Source organism: Aythya ferina (genome assembly GCF_964211825.1).
Source record: "Aythya ferina genome assembly, chromosome: 8".
In the NCBI taxonomy this organism is placed as follows: Eukaryota; Metazoa; Chordata; class Aves; order Anseriformes; family Anatidae; genus Aythya; species Aythya ferina.
The window spans coordinates 32,333,463-32,350,617 of record NC_140304.1 but is presented as its reverse complement, the minus strand read 5'-3'; the positions used below and the strand labels follow the sequence as shown (position 1 = coordinate 32,350,617).

Here is a 17,155-nt window from a genome sequence, read left to right as displayed (position 1 = left end):
TAAATAAATAAAAAGAAAAAGAGGAAAGAAAAAAAAAAAAAAAAAAAAAGAATAAAGAAAAAAAAAAAGAAAAAAGAAAAGAAAATGGAAAAAAAAATGAATAAAAATAAATATCAGCATATAACAGTGTAACCGTGGTGGGCAAGAGCTATGAGAACTGTCCGCGATCCCCGTGTCGCAGAGCAGCCCCTGGGTCACAGCAGGAGCAGGGGCCGACTCTCCTGTGGTGCTCTGGCTGCCTGCAGGCAGGTTACAAGCTGAGAAGGGCGCTGAGAAGATACAAAAATACACCCCAGGCCCAGGGGTCACCCGGCCAGCAGGAGATGCACAGGCTGCGGGTGTCACTGCCTGATGCTGGCTGCTCCCAGCCGCCCGACTGTCTCAGAGAGCAGCACCCATGGGTGGGCATCAGTCCTGGCCCTGGTGGGTGCCCCTCGCTGCCAGCACGGCCCATGGCAGCTCCTTCCATGAGCTGCGGCGTGTGTGAAGAGAAGGAAGCGTTGCCACCCGCTTGTTTCCACATCTGCAGATTTCCGTCATCCAGATGGTGTCTGAGAATAAGAAAAATGAGGACGGAAGAGGAAAACCGGTGACGGAGCAGCACCAGTGGCTGCAGCCGGGCACACCGACTGAGCTGCCTTTTGGGGTCAGCCCCCACTGCTCTCCTCCAGCCCTGTCCTTGGTGTCTGGGCTGCAGAGGAGCCACGGGGAGGAACCAGGACGTGGGTGCACGGAGGCACAGCGCCACTCCAGCACCTGCTCCTTGGTGGCATCTCACTTCCAATGTGACATTGCAGCCACCCGTGTTTAATGTGTAACTGTGCTGGCTGAGCAGCAGCACTCGGGTAGTTCCTTGGTGGGAAAAGCCTAACCCAGCATGCGTAAGGTGAATATTTAAACAATGTCTTTATGATTGCTGCGGTCACTGGGGACGTGACGATGTGAAGAGCAGGGAAATCCTCACGGCCGCCTATGAGCCACTCGCAGGGCAGCAGGGCAGCGGGTGTCTGTGTGCCAGCACAGTGGGTCCTGCCCTGGGTGGCTTCCAAAAGCCATGCCCTGCTGCCTGTGTTTTCAAAGCCCATTTAAAAATTCTCCCCACTTGCGACACTTTTCTCAGATGCTGCTATACCAGGCTTTCTCCTGGCACTAAAACTTTGTGTGTGTCGCAAATGCCATTTTAATGCTACATGAATCATTGCAAAAAAAATGCTTTGAAAGGAAAATGTGTGAGCTCCTTTCCCTTGAAAGGGAAACGGGTGAAAACGCGTGGCCCTGGGGCCACCCCAGCTCAGAGGCAGCAGGACCCATGTGCTGGCTGCACCCCGCTGGCTGCAGGGCCTGCTGCTGGCACTGCATCTGTGGCCTCTCCTTCGGGCTGCTGCAAAGAATCTTTCCCCATGCCCTGGAAAAAAATGGCCTTAAGCTGCATCCCATGAGGTGCTGGGGAAGGCTTCTTGCTCCTTGCAGCAGGGACCCTTGGGCATGGGCCTGAGGAGTGGCTGGATAGGGCAGGGCTCCTTCCACTTTCAAAGGGTTGAAGAAAGCATTAAAAGCTAGCTGAGATGGCCAGGTTCTAACAAATCATTTGCAGTTGCATTATTTTATTTCTTACAGTGGGGAAAATTTGTAAGATTCATTACTGCATACACTAATTACTTCGGTTAAGTGTCAAAACTGCACAATTTAATGTTGTGTTTTCATATATTAAAGACATTAATTGCCAGCAAACAGTATGCCATGACTAATTCTTTTTTTTTTTTTTTTTTTTTTAAAAAAAAAAAAAAAAAGAAGAAGAAATCAATATTAAGTATTTTTACTATTAGGAGCTGAAACAGCACAACATATCCGAAGTCAATGTTTCCCTACTGAGCTGTGCTGTTTAAGGACTCGAGGCTTAGCAATTGCATTATTGCTACCCAAACTGTTATTGGCTCTGTGAATCACGTTACTGCCAGGTTACCGCACATGAATTAATACAATAATAACGTGCAGACCCCAGGAGAACACAGGCAGGCACTGGCTGCAGGGGCTGGGGCAGGATCCGGTGGTGCAGGCTCAGGGTCAGCAGGGCAGATGGGTGAGCCAGTGTGGGGAGCACGGGCACTGCTTCCATTTACCTTGGGGAAATCATTGAAATCAGTGACTGAGTGGTAAATTAAAAGCAAAAGGCAAATTTGGTTGCAGTGATGGAGGGGAAGGCAAAAGGCAAGAGAAGCTGCTTACTTTGTTCTCTGCTATGACCTACACATTCCCTTAGTTCCTTGTACTTCTCTTGGCAACACGTTAAAATAAAGGTCATGTTTGTGCCTGTAGGTGACCTGGTCGCTTTGGGGATTTAACTGCATATTCTAAATGTCAGTGTGAATTTCTAAACAATGCAGGTGAAAATGGATGGAAAGAAAACGAGAGCTTGCTCTGCAAAGCCTGCCCACACATCCAGCCACTGCGGGTTGTCCACCTGCAGGATGGAGAGCAAGAGCTGGCAGGTGGCTTCTGTAAGCAGAACACATCCACAGGAAAATAAAATATCTCACTGGGTCTTCCCAGCAGCAGAGATTTGAATTTGACTTAAAGATGTTCATTCTTTCCCCAAGCCAACTGCTGGCAGTGCCCGAGCCCCCTGTGTTGCCCCTTGCCAGGCTCTCACAAGGGCACAGCAATGTTTTTTTTCTGCTCATGCTGACCACAGAATGGCTTCACACGCAGGTGGGTCAGGCTGCATGGACAGTGCTCCTGGAGTCTGCTCCTGGACAAGGCTGCTGGAGGAGTCCAGGCAGAGATGAGGATGTGTGTCCCCCCCCCGGTGACATGGGGCGCTGGCAGCTCTTGGTCTCCCTCTGCTCCTTCCACAGTTGTGCCCGAGGAGCAGAGCTGGAAAGCTGAACATCCAGCTTTCACTCCAGCTTCTTGTGCAAATCACTGTTTAACAACTATCTCCATTGAAGGCTGCAGTGTGTAAGTAGCATTTCATACCCCATAAAATCAAAGTCTCACTTCATTTAATTGTGTCTTTTTTTTTTTATGTCATAAAACACTGAAATTGCCCTCGTAAAGGCATGGGAGGATTTGCCTCTTCACTGCAGGCTCTTGTCCTGATGATGTGCAGTGCACCCTGCCTGCAGCCTCCCCAGCAGCCACGTGCCTCCGGTTGGCTCCAGACATTGACACCCAAACTCTTCAGCAGGTGGTATTTTCCAGGCACCGTAAGAACATAAATTTCCTGGGAAATGGCTCGGTTTCAGTCACTCGAGCACTTTTGAAAACTCGTGACTACAGGCAGTAAAGAGGAGTACCAGCTAGTAAAAGGATCTCAGCTGAGGACGGATCTCAGAGAATGTTAAATACTGTACTTGCAAGTTGGCACCAGAAGCTGCTCGGGCTTGAAGAATTCCTGTTCCACGACCAAAGTGGAATAACAATTTCTGTCTGGCTGCAGTTGGTCTCCCCATGCTCATTTTCCCTCCTTATTCATTTTTCTTTTCTAAATCTATTCTTTGCAAGTCAGATCAGAAAGGACAGTCAGATAAATGTAAGAAAAAGCGTGTATTTGTGAATAATCTTGTGCCTTGTCAGCCTCCCTCATGATGATTAGGAAGGAAGCTTGGACAAGACACAGACTGAGTTATATCTGAAGCTGGGGAATAAAAATGACACCTTGGGTAGATGTTTCTTTCTTTGGTGATAGGGTCATCGTTCTTCCAGGCAAGCCTGGTTCACGGGTCCTTGCTCAAATTCAATTGCCCATTTTCTTCTGCCTCAATTTTCTGCTGCTGATTGAACTGAGCATTGCCTAAAAGCCTGGAATAGCAGTGAGCGTCTTACGTTTCCAGGTAGCTCCCGCATCTTCCCAGCACAGCCGTGGAAGCAGTTATCTTCAGGTTTTCAGATCGTACAGAAAGGCAGCTGTAATTGTCACCATTTTGTCTCTATGGTTTCTCCACCCAATCCCTCAAACCAGGCTGTTCAACAGGATCACATTGTAATTCTTAATCACAGTTGTGTCCTTCCCAGTGTTCAGGGCATCTTCCTACCTTTAGCAAGCAAAACAAAAACCCTGGAGGTTTCTATACTGCCTTTGACTTGTGCTTGGATTTTGGCTGTGCATGGTGTGTGCCCTGCAAGACGCACTAGGCCCGAGAGCAGCGTGGCCACCAGCGCAGCCTCAACCCTGCTGCCCGTGGCCCTCCCAACCCTTAACCACACAGGGAAATGGTGACTCCAGAGCCCATTCCTTGATTAAAGCAACAGCTGTCTCCACGGTGGGCATGGCTGTTCTTCTTTGAGCTGTGACAATGGCACTGAGAGTGTGTGCCGGCGGCCTGGCACAGCGGCTGCTCCTCCTGCCACGGTCAGGGCTGGGCAGTGCTCACCTCACCACAGCTACACCGTCTGGAGACCCAACAGCTGACAAAGTGCAGTCAACAGTCACTAGGGAGGCACAAGCATCCCCAGGGAACTTGTCCCGACCTCAAGCAAGGTGCTTGGATGCCATAGCCACCATCAGGACAGATGCATCTTCTCCCTGCGCATTTTTGGGCACTCTGACATGCTTCGAGCATGGACACATGGTGCTGCTGCTTTTCCTACAGCTGCTGCCAGCGCCAAACCTTCGCTAGACCTCCTTAATTTCATGGTTTTCTGTATCTCTACCAGAAGGCTGAGAGCAGCACCAGTAGAGGTGTGGAATACGTGAAACTGGAAGAAAGACCTAGAGAAATTGGAAACATATCTGCACTTTTCCTACAAAGTATTAAATATATGAGAACTGAGGTTTAAATCCTTGTTAGCTGAAGTAGCTCTCCTGAATCCCCTACTGATTTGTGGTAGCTGAGAATTCCTGCACTGTGTCTTTATGACTAGATTTACGATAAAGTCTCTTCTCACAACAATCACTATCACAGCCAGTGTCAGAGTAAGGGAGAAAATATTATTAAATATAATAATCGACATTTTCAATTAACCAAGACTTTGCAGAGGAAGAAAGCAGCTTAGAATTGCTAGGTCTGCTGAAGAAAAATGGGTAAAAAGCACAGCTCATGGTTATAAAAATTGTAGGATATGGCTGGAGAAGTCCAGGTATTAAAACTAAGAGTCATACATTAAAATTATGAAAAGGAATGAAAGATTTGTCTGTATTCCATGCTCTTTTGTGTCAAAATAACTACATACAGCAGTAGGTAAGCATAGGCTCTCCCTGACAGAGGGAGACAGTGCAGCCCAGGTTCCTCCATCCTCCTCTTCTGCAAACCAGGCAGGTGTTTTAGGCATCCAAGAAATCCCAGAGTTCAGCCCACAGGCTGCAAAAAATTGGATGGGATGTCTCATTGCAGGAGCCCTGCAGGGACCATGGGCACCAAACACCCACAGCACTGGTCAGCATGTCCTCGGGGGAGTGGTCGCTGTCTGTGGCAAATTATTCAGGAACTCTGTGTTCATTTTCTGAGTAACTGCATGAGCACCAGTGCAATGCTCAGTACGTGTATATATTTAAATATATATTTTTAAATCATTTCTTCCTCGAAAGTTTCCAATCAAAAACTTGAATTAAAATCTCTTGAAATTTCACTTAAAACCTTTGGAACCATACTGTAACTAATATTTTGCTACTGATGCAATACACATCCATTTCCCCTTATTTTTCTTTTTATTAACTTTGTTTCCACATTTAGACAGAGTAACTGCTTTCTAATTTCCCATACAAAATGTTTAAAAAGCATCTTCCTCCCTCTATTAATGCTTACAGCTGCCTTTATACACAAAATAAGGTGGCTTTGCAAAGAAATCATTGCATCCTCAGTACTGCAAGAGCCAAGTGAGCAGCTTTGGCAGAGAGGGTGCTGGCTTTCGACCACGGGCATCCCCTTCCAGCATCACACCCAGGCACATGACTGCCACGACAGTGCAAGGTTTGCCAGGTAGCCCGTGGCCACCAGCCGATTGCCTCCATCACTAAGTCACCACCAACCTCCTGCACAGCAGCAAAACAACAGCATGAAGCACAGATGGATGGGCAGGGGGGCAAAGCCGGATTGCCTGCAGTCCCGTGCTGTTGGCACAGCCCAGATGCCCCTCGTGCACATCACCAAGCGACCCGTGGCAGCTCTGCTCCCCCCAAAGCCAGGGCACCGTGTGCATGCACCCCGTGGTGGCAGCGTGGCAGCTCTGCCCGTGGGCAGGAGGGGGCTTTGGCCACCCGGCGGGACCATTCCCATCCATCAGGTGTGCTGCTGGGCTTCTCTTCATGAGGTATCCTTCATTTTCCTTCCCCTCAACAGGGGAGGCATTCCTACATTATTCATAGATAACCTTTCTTGTCCATGATCTAGGGCAGACATGGTGAAAAACTTGACTTTAAAAATTTATTTTCTTTGGGAAGAAATAGCAAATGAATATGAAAAGAAATCTCTTGCATTAGCTGCTCCGTGTTCCCAGCCCCTGTCACAGGGGACACACATTGCACGTGTCCCAGCTGAGGGGGACAGGGATGTGGCTGAGGAGGGAGTCTCCGTTTTTCTTTTCCTCCTACAGAGGTCACAACTGGGACACTGCCACCTCCTCAAGCAAGGGGCACATTCCCCAGCCCTCCGGTCCTCCTCGTCCCACTGCAGGGCAGGGCAAGGCCGAGCTCGTGTCCTGGGGCCGGGCATCTGTCACGAACCCTGCCACGTGTCTCCATGTGCCTCCCCCTGTGGCTTCCTGGTTATAAATCAACTTTCTCACACAAGGGCTAACCTAAAACCCTACGTCTCTCTATAGAGCAAAATAATGCAGTCGGTACATTCCTAAAGGGGCAATTCCATCAGCTCATACGTGCCTGTCTCCCAGTTTCATGCCCCCCATGAGCACCTCTGGAAGAGCCCTGGAGCACTTCTCCCCCTTCAGCTGTACACCCGGTGGCCGTGGGGGCGGTCAGGGTGGGTTGGCTCCCACAGCAGAGCCCCCAGAGGAGACATCAGAGCTGCACAGTGAGAGGAGCCGCCAGGAGACCCCCTCCCAGCCTGAGGTTTCCTCAGGGATGCTCTGGAGACCTTGGGGCCGGAGGTGGTGCTGGCAGCTGCTGGGAATCAAAGGGAGGAGGGCTCATTGACACACGGTGCTTTGCTCCTGGGCCTCCGGCTGGTTCTGAGAACAGACCCACAGGGATCACACGCACTTTATGCTTTTAGAGGTGTGCACGATCCTTCTCTAAGGACTTTTTGAAGACCTGTGTGCTGTGAGGTTGAGCAGCAAGGTTTTGGCTAGAACTAGGCCATGCCTCCCAAGGAGAGCAGAACAGGCTGCACTGATCCTGCCCCCACCACATCAGAGCAGTGTCCCCGTGTGCCTGCAGGAGGAAAGCCAAGAGCCTCCAGAAGAGCCACAGCAGGGCTAGGATGCAGGAGCAGGGCAGTTACTGTGTCACCTAAAGCACACCCTGACAGTTAAACAAGCTGGGTGGCACCAACCAGCAAGGCGCTTTGTGGCACCAAGTCTCACTTTTCCCTCTAGCCCTGCTTTCAGGACTTAATCTGCTTCTTCGATCCTCTGACAGACAAACAGAGGCTTCACTTTTGTGACGAAGCGCGGGGTAAACCCAAAGCAGGCAGCAGGGCTGTGCGTGCAGAGCTCTCTGGAGATAGGTGGCCAGAAGCAGGACACCAGGCACAAACTCCAGCCCTGCAGGCACCCAGGCCCTTTTCTCCTCCCCTTCTTCCACCAGGGAGCATCTTTTAGTGGCTTGTCAAGGGTGTTGCCACGCTTGCCACAAGCTTCATGGCAGCGGTGAATTAACCAAGCACCTTCTAAAGCTCGGGCTCAGGAGCCACAAGCCAGCTTTGCCAGGGCAAGCTGCTGCGAGCACAAAGCTCTGCCCAGCCGGGGCTCCCTCAGTGGGGAGCTTCTTGCTTCTTGCTCAAGCTCTGTGGCATCAAGTCCCCCTCACCCCAGCAGTACGGGATTTTGTGGGCTCCATGGAGTTACCACTAATCCAGACAGCCACCCCCAGGCTGGCCCTGGCCCTGGCAGCCTGTTTGTGGGAGCAGCACAGAGCTGCTGCAGCGCCTGACGCTTCGGGGCCTGGGGCAGAGCGAGTGCAGGAACATCAGTGTGTGAAAAATACCATGAGAAATAAAGCCAGTGTGAAACTACCGGCGAAACCCGAGATTGTGCTGGACTGTATTTATGGCATTTAATATCTACCGTATTTAATGCTGCAAAATAACCACGTTGTCAGCAGCGTAGCAGCAGCAGGGAAGTGGCAGCCGTGAGGGCAGCAAAGGCAAGCACGAAGGGCTCAGACAGAAGCACCGAGGTGCCTGGTATCACCTGAAATAAGCTGCTGGTGGGCTGCAGGACTGCGTGTCCGGCTGTGCCACAGGGGCAGAGCCACACAGGGTCCTGTGGCAGAGGGGTTCACACAGCACGGCTGGTGCCAGATCGGGTATTTCACAGCCCCAGGACCTCAGGCAGCGGAGGTCTGCCTAGCGCCAGGGAGCTGCCACCCCTCCTGTCCTTGCAGAGCACGCGGGATGTAGCAGCACACAAGTGACTGAGAAATGCAAAGTGCTGCCCGAGGAACAGGAGAGCAGCGCTGGAGCAGTGCTTCGCTGTGGACCCACTTCCCTGCACATGCAGCAGTTACTCTGCTCTCCACTGAGGCAGCCCGGGGGCTTTTTCACCCACTCGATCACGGCAAGTTTTCCAAGGCATCTTGCATAACCTTTTTTTTTTTTTTTCTTTTTTTTTTTTTTCCAGGCTGGGCTTGCACCAGCTTTTTTATTTCTGAACAAGAAAGGAAGGTCTTGAAAATACCCTGCTTAGACAGATCTCAATCTGTTTGCTCCTGGCTTTGCTTTAGAGCCTCTGGGGAATCAGATGCTTTTGCAAGCTCTACATCATTAATTGAAAAGTAAAACAAATGGAGCGGGACTGCAGAAGGAGCAGGTGCAGCTCCCACCCTCCCACCTCCGTGCTCTGGGCGCCAGCATTGCTGCCACACCGTTACCTGGCTTTCTGGGGACCTGCAGCTCCCCACAACTCCCAAAATGCTGGAAAATCCCTGACAAAACCAGACAGCCCCAAGACACAGCCCCTAAAACTTGAATCGCTTTCTGCCCCTTATGCCTCAGGCACAAGGGCTGGCTCAGCGCAACATCACAGCACAGCATCTGCCCGTCCGACCCCTTCCAGCTCCCCTCCTGGCTTGCTGGCCCCTCTGGGATAATTTGGGGGTGAGAGGAAGGACCTAGCCCCTAACACCATGCTCTGCACCCACGGTGCCGAAGCAGGGTGAGGAGCCGCTCACTTGCCCCGGGGGTCACATCCCCAGCCCCTCACACACCCTGCCAAGAGCCATGGCACAACGAGGTCTCCCCAAACCCCCTGCGCCCATCGAGGCACCCGGTGCTGGCTTACCGTGGGCAGAAGGCTCATCCCTTCCCTGCCGGCAGCAGTCCTGTCCACACCTCGCTCAGGCAGCTCCTTGGTGTCGGTGCCGGGCAGCCGAGGGTCCCAGGGGCAGTGCGTGGCGAGAGCAGCCTGGAACGGTTCGCGGGACGCACGGCGATGCGGGGAGCACTGCGAAAGCTGGTGCCGTGTCTCCTGCCCTCCGCCGGGAGTGCGTGACAGATCTTAACATGAGCCAGCGAACAGAAATAAGCAGCCGACAACACCCCCGAGATCTCCAGTCTCTGTTAATTACCGTTATAAAGGTAAAACCGAGTAGACACCGAGCTCATGCTGGATTTAAACATAACATTAAAAAGTGAAGAACAAAGGAAAACGCTGTCTTGGTTTCCTGCGTTTGGCCGTTTATTTGCAGCTTTAATGCGTTCCTCTGATTGCTTTGTCTCCGTGCCAGCGGCGTCCCGGTCCCGCTCCCCCCACGCTGTGTGGTGGGTTTTGCCGTACGGACGGACCACGGGGCTCCCGGCAGCGCTTTGACCCCTCTGGGGCCGGGGGCTGCTCACTCGAGCTCGCCTCGGGGCACCCCAAGGGGACGCAGCCGGGTGCCGGGGGCTGCAGCCCGGGGTGCGTGGGTGCTGCGGGGAGCGCGGTAGCCATGGGAACACGGGGTTTTAAAGGCTGGATGCTTCGTGCTTCATCACAAATTGCACTTCCCGCACTCAAGCGGCTCGTGATGCTCTCGGCAAAACATCGGGCAGGACGAGCTGTACCCCTGTGTGGCGGGACGGATGCACAGGCACAGCGGGATGGACAGGGGGGTGCAGAGGGATGCGGAGCCCAGATCCTGTGCCTATTGCTCTTGGTGGTCCCTGCTCCCATCACACCCGCTGCTGAGCATCGGCACCAGCTCCTGGCATCCCGCTGCCCCCTCACCCCCAGTGTCACAGCGGGACCGTGGAGCTGGGACCACTCACAGGGCAAGGCTGGTCTGTGAAATCCCCTGGAGGTGCCGAGGGAAGGAAGATTTCTTCACCCCTACCTACACTTAGCTGCAAGTGAAAAGCATTAAGTGGCCCCAACTGACGCTTAATTTGTTATTTTTATGAGCGAGCTTGGTGCATTTTCCCCTGCGACTCCCACCAGCTGGTGGATGCTCATGCTCAAGATTGAGAGCGTGGAATTCAGAGCTGCGGAGCAGGCAATGCCACAAAAATACAGCTGCTCTTCACCCTGGCGTTGCTGAAAAATGAGAGACGTGAGCTCGGATGCAAGATGTAGCAAATGCATTCCTTGGAAACATCCTGGCCAGAGGGACAAGGAAACTTGCTGCCTACCAGGCTGCCGCCTTGGGAAGCAGTGAGGATGTGGTTGCATTTGAACCCCCTTCTTTTGGCTTTCCCTCAGCCTCCCAGCGAGGAGGGGGCACCCATTGCGTTCCCATCCCCGTGACAGCCCCATGCGAGTGACTTTGTCCTGACCCCCGGTGAAGTTTGGGGTCATTCCTACAAAGCACGAGCTGCCACCTCGGCCGTGCTCTGCAGGCACCAGGGGTGTTAGTGCACGCCTGGTGTGCGCGGTAACTGGCTCGTCTCCCTCTTCTAATTGTCATTGTTTTCTGACTGTAAATCTAGAATCGCTACCTGCTGTACAGAACTGATACACCAGTAATCGTTTTGGAGTTGAATCCAGCTATAAATCATTATTAATTATTCATTTGGTGGTTGCACACTTAAACAAAATAATGGCCCGGGAAAGCCTGAGTCACGGTGTTGTATTTACAGAGCATGATCTGCCGATTAACTGGAAGCCGTTTCCAGTGCAAAAAAAAGCAGGGATTGTATCATATGAAATTTTGATGGGGAGAAATTCCACAGATTTAACATTAATATTAAGCTCGCTGCGAATAAACATTCCGTTAAAACAAAACTTAATTTTTCATGTTAGCACATTTCTTTACTTTTGTGCCACTCTACTATAAAAAAACACGGAAACCCATTCATCAGTGAATAGCACACAGAAGCTGAAAATCCCCTCCCGGCCCTGGCCCCAGTGTCAGGGCCCTGCCTGTAGCTGCTCATGTTGCCCTGCTCGGTGCTCGGCTCCTGACCTGCCCCATGCCCTCCAGGAGCACCCCGTGCCCTGCAGGATGCCCAGGACACATCCACTCAGGCCCATAATGGCACGTTCAGGCACAAGAGGTCGGGGACAAGAAATATTCCTGCTGGAATACTTAGTTTGGGCATATATTCCCAGTTTTACAATTGCAAAGCTTCAGCCTTGTGTTTTCGCCTCTAGTTTCTGTATAAATACAGAAGGTATTTTCTTCCATTTTTTTTTCGGCTTAATTTAACTTTTATTGGACTGAGCAGGAAGCTAGCCTTGTTCCATCTAATAGGAAATGTAGATCATGAAATGAGTTCCAAGGGGTTTTCCAGATAGAGCGAGGAAACAAAAGTCATAAAAAAACTCCAGTTATGAGGTTTCCCCAGTCTTAAAAGTAAATCCTGTCAAATATATTTAGTGTAAAAAAAAAAAAAAAAAAAAAAAAAAAAGAGGAAAAAAATCAGACTACGTCACTAAGAATTACCTGCAGAAGAGGGGCCGGAGGGAGAGGTTTGGTGTCTCAGCAGCAGCCGCATCCCCGCCACTGGGGAGCATGACTCGGGTTTCATGCCATGGGCAGGGGAACCCAGGGGAGCAGGAGGAAGGAGTGATTCAGAAATGCTTTAGCAGGCACAGCACAGCAGGTTTTCATTCAGCAGACACCCTCATGCCCAGTGAACCTCCCCGACACCAGTTACTGCCCCGAGATCTACCCAGAAATACAGCGCCTTTTCTCGGCTCCTGTTCCAAAACAACCCCTTCCACCGCACACCCGAAATCTGGCTGTTACAGTCAATGCCATGGGTGTAGGGAGAGCCTGCCAGGAGCTGTGAGCACTGCACAGGCCCAGAGCAACCTATTCCCTGTGCCTAATGAAAAAACAGGTAACTGCCTTGCTCAGGGTTCTGCACTTCAGCTGGTCTTAGACTACTTTAACCAAATTTTCTTATTTCCTGCCTTCTCTGCTCCCGGCACGGGGAAGAGCAGGGGCTCAGCAGGGTGTCGGGGTGACACATCTCAAATCCAACTCTGGCTCCTGGCACCCGCTACAGCAAACCAGGATGAAGTACTCCTTAGTACTTGGGTTTTCCTATGCTGAGTATTTTCCCTTTGTTCCCCTCCTTCCCCCCTCTCATTTATCACTTCTGGTCCGCCTTCACCTGCAGCAGTTTCAGATTAGCTCTCAGCATCTCCTGCATCCTCTTGCGCTCCTCTTTATTGCTTAATTATTCGGGGACGTTTAATGGTGATAGCTCTCGCCGCTAATTTTCCTGTTATTATGCAGAACATCATCTGCGAAATGCCACGGGAGCAGGCTGGACTCCGATCACATCTCTGAGGTGTGCTCCTGGCCACACGGACACTTGGCAAAGAGCTCAGGGCACGCACCCCACAGCCCAGCATCGTGCGCAGCCCAAAGAGCAGGAGCTCATGGGCAGGTTACCAAACATCTTAAAAATCCTTTGGGAGAGAGAGCACCGTTAGAAGGTAAGCTTTAATTTATTATAGCACCACGCCGTGTGTTTTACCAACTGCTTTTCTCTTGCCACTGAAATGCCTCGCTGGAGCAGGCCTTGTTTTGCAGTCGCACACAGCTGCCTCTCACACCAAGGATAAATATGGTGCTAAATGGGATGCTCTGACCTACATTTTATGTATATTATGTCTCTGATGCTGATAATGAGCAGAGGAACCTTGATATATTATCACTTACTAGGCAGCATTTTTCTGTGCTTCCATCCTTAGGATGTTATATGTCATTCCTAAAACAAGATGCATTTTCTTTAATTTATGTGAAATACAGAACGTTCTGCAAACATTGCCATTTAAAAAACTACCAAGGAGCATTCTTTGGTGAGAACGATTCTCGTTTTTCATTTGAAAGCGCTCATGAATTTGCAGACAAAAATGCAAATTACAAGAAGAGCTGCAGCAGCCACCTCGCCCCTCTCTGTGCCTGGCCCACCCTGGGCAGCCCCAGGGCCGAGGGGGACGAGTTACTGCAGTAATTAGGAAAAGAAATGGAAGACCCATGAATGGAAGACCTTGGTGGGCCCAGAAGACCTGCCCAAAGAGCAGCTGGCACCACTGGGACAAGTGCTGCAGGAGCAGGGCTGTGGTGCAGGTGTCTATTCCCGTCTGTTTTCACTCGCCTGCAGTTTTGGGTGATGTGTGATTAATAGGCGAATAAAAGGTGGTGCCTTTCTGGATGTCCCAGAACTGAGAGCTCAGCATAAAACCGTGAGGGTCCTGATGAGAAGCTCCTTCTGGTGTTAGCCACTTGCAGAGCCCCACAGATGTTTGCGGGGGGGGATTTAAAATCCACCTTGTTGCTGAAACGCCAGCTACACCAAACAAAAGGAGTAGTCTACACTCCTCAGAGGTAAGGATTCCCCACCTCCACTGCAGGCCAGCACTTCAGCCCCTTCCGATCCAAAACCACAGCACCGTGAGGAGCCCCAGCACGTGAATTAGCAGCAGCTGATATCTGGCCAGCCTCCTCCTCTCTCTTCTTCACTCCAGTCTTGGTGAGGGAGCAGGGGAACATTCTCCATGGGTAAAGCTGCATTCACACGCTGGGATTATGAGATCTTTTTCCCAGAAGATGGGTTATCAGAGCTCCAGTGTTCTCCCCACCACACCTATGCCTACTCACGGGAATGTTAATTAACATGCTGGGTTACATAGAACGAGCACACTGAAAGCAGTGCATTTCAGAACAGCATCCTGGCAATTACATTTATTTCCCCAACAAAGGGAAAAGAGAAAAATGCTTTGAGGAGTGGGGGTTGAGCAGATGTAGGTGATTCACAGCAGCAGAGATCAGAAATCCCTCCTAGAACCCAGGCATTGCAGCTCTCACCCTCATCCTCTGCATGGCTTCCAGGATGAGCAGCCCCACTGCGAGATCTCATACCCATCCCCACTAAAAATAAAGCCTTTGAGGACCCAGAAGAGGTGTTGCAGCAGAGGGATGCTGCAGCATCACCGGGGGAGCTCCCAGCCTTGGCTCCCCTTGCCCCTGGCTTCCCCCACTTTCACTTTGCCTTCCCCTGCCCTTCTGCAACCAAGCTGCTGTCTGAGCAGCAAGATCTTTTCATTACAAGTTTTCTCTCTCTTTTTTTTTTTTTTAATAAAACATTTATTAAAATTTATAAAGTGTAATTATAATTTCTTTAAAGTCTTTTCTTTTTTTTTTTCTCTAATTATTCATGGCCTGTTTAAATTAACTGATCTTTCCTTTGGGATGCTGTGCACCCTGGATTAAGGACACTGAGCTGTCTCAACAGAATTGGAAATTGGACTCTTTGCTTGTTACCTATCAAGATTTAATAACTGTAGAACAGGTACAAGGATGACATAAAAACCCCCTCAGAGTGCTCAGCAGGGAGACCCAGGTCCTCGCTGTACAGCAAGGCAGGACCTGCTGCAGGGGAAACCTCAGGTGCTTCAAGTGACCCTGAGGTGGCACAGAAAATAGTTAATGTTTACTAAAATTTCCCAGCTTCTCATCTCGCCCTTTTCTTGGAGGTGTTAAACATCTATGACAAGTATTTCTCCAAGGCTCTCCTCAATTGTGGGTTTAATCCAAGAGCAAGAGATGAAAAGGAGATTTGGGTCAAGCCCTGTAAGTATTATGCTCATTCAATCAGAGCAAAATCAGTGTCGTGACACAGCTCATCTAATTCATCCCTAACCACAGCAGGCAAAGTTTTGTGAAAATTTAGTATCAAAAACCGTATACAATCAATCCATTAAAAGGAAAAAAAAAAAAAAAAAAGAGAGAGAGAGAGAGAGAGAGAGATTCAAGGCCTCACTCAGCCTGACTGAACAAATTCAAGCAGCAAACACAGCTGGACCCATCTTTTCCATTTTACAGACAAGCCTGGAGTGGAAAAAGAAACTATGTTTTCCACATCCATGTTACTCTAGTTTTATTTTTTTTATTATTATTATTTATTTTTTTTGCCTATTCCTTGCTCTGAGAGAGCTCTGGCTTTTCCCTGGGACATCAGAGAGACATTGGACCCCGACTAGCAAAACCAGGGAGCTCCAGAATTTGCTCTTTTTGAGCCCACCTGGACTGGCACAAGCCTCAGCTCATCCAAGCACAGCTCAGCAAGATCTGCTCCAGCCTTTCTGCATCCTCAGCCTCTCACACACGAGTTTCAAATATTAATTCTTCAGGTACACACGTGTTTCAGAATGCAGTTGGAAAACTCTAGATCCACAAGCAGCCGTGCTGTTGGGAGCAGGCCACTCCTTTTGGCACCCAACACAGGCTGTGGAGCCGGGGTTTGGGTCCGTGAGCTGGGGGCTGCCGCGCTGTGCCAGCCCCATGGGGCACATGGCAGCGATGTCCAGAGATGTCTGCCCCACGGGAGCCAGGTCTGCTCCTCAAGTGCCATTTCTCCTACAAACATAGGGATTGATTGTTGTCTGGGGGCTAAAGCAATGAACTCATTTCAGCCGTGAAGCCACTTGTTGTGATCCCATGTCTTGTTGGCTCGTAACGTCACAGAATTACCCCTGGGCACGCAGCGGATCGTAACAATCCAATCACATAAATTAAAAGCAACACTGTACAGGCTTCTGGGCAGAGTCTGAGAGGTAGACGTGTAATTAACCTTCAGCTGAGCCATGGAAGATATTGAACCCAACTGAGTCCCAGTGCTTCAGCTGTGAAGCCACCAGCATCCTCAGCGGTCACATCGATACCCACAGGTTTCACTCTGAGCTCTCAGCTTTCCCCGGCTTTCGTGACACCGAGAGCCCATGCTGGAATTGGGTTTTCTCCTGTTTCTGCCTCCTGCCAGCCCTGTCCCACCACGGGCAGCAGCAGGAGGTGCTGCCTTGATGCATTATTCCCTGCCCCAAATTTCCTTTTCTGCCTTTACCAGCTCCTGCTCTCCTGGCCCCATGGGTGCTCCCCTGCACCGGTATTTTCTGTCACGGGGAGAAGCAGGAAAAGTAATGGGAGCAATTTTCACTTCCTAATGACTTTTCTCTGTCGTGGATGTGAGCCTTCCCTGCTTTTTGAAGACCACAGGCCAAATTATCAGTTGACACAGAACCGCACACCTCTGCTGACATCAGAGACGTCGCAGCAATTCACACCGGCTGGAAATACACCTGGAAGCCTTTGCAGCTAATTCAGTTCAAAGCAGAGGTTTTGGCAAGCGAGGAATGGCAGAAGTTACAGACTGGAAATGTTCTGTGTTCCCTAACAAACTTGGTGGCCAAGGCAGACATCTGCCTCGAGTCCCCCTGTGCTGCAGGGAGCCGCATGGTGCCACCACAGACATCGGTGGTGTCGCACAGACACAACCAGGGTGGCAGAACAGCGGTGCCTGGGGTGTGTGGGGATCAACTGTGTAAATGAAAAGGCTTAGTTCCTCCCGTGCCCAGAGCTGACAGGTTTCATGGGCACAGATCTCACTGGCTCAGGTGCTGCTGGGGTCAACGAGGGTGCTATGGTGCTGAATTTCTCAGTGCAGTGCTTCCTACAATTTTGGGGGATGTTTTCTAGCAAGCGTAAAGTGTACCTTCTCCCGATTTCATAAACAAACTGAAGAAAGCCACACTTTGTTCATTATATCTGGCCTGTAGTAACTTCTAAGATGACTCAGAAAATTACCCGTTAGCAAGGACAGGATCACACACC

General features: G+C 50.6%; 1 protein-coding gene across 9 annotated transcripts in view; it reads right to left on the bottom strand.

Annotated features, from left to right (window-relative positions):
• Positions 1 to 10,007, bottom strand: part of LRRC7 (leucine rich repeat containing 7) — a 175,963-nt gene extending 165,956 nt beyond the window's left edge. For 3 of the 9 annotated variants that reach the window (XM_084527460.1, XM_084527472.1, XM_084527469.1), the window contains exon 1: positions 9,397 to 10,006. The gene's annotated coding sequence lies outside the window, so the exon portion shown is untranslated. Of the gene's footprint in view, positions 1 to 9,396 lie in introns of all 9 variants that reach the window. The other 6 variants (XM_084527470.1, XM_084527471.1, XM_084527461.1 and 3 more) reach the window with 4 other exon arrangements.
• Positions 10,008 to 17,155: the final 7,148 nt, after the last annotated feature.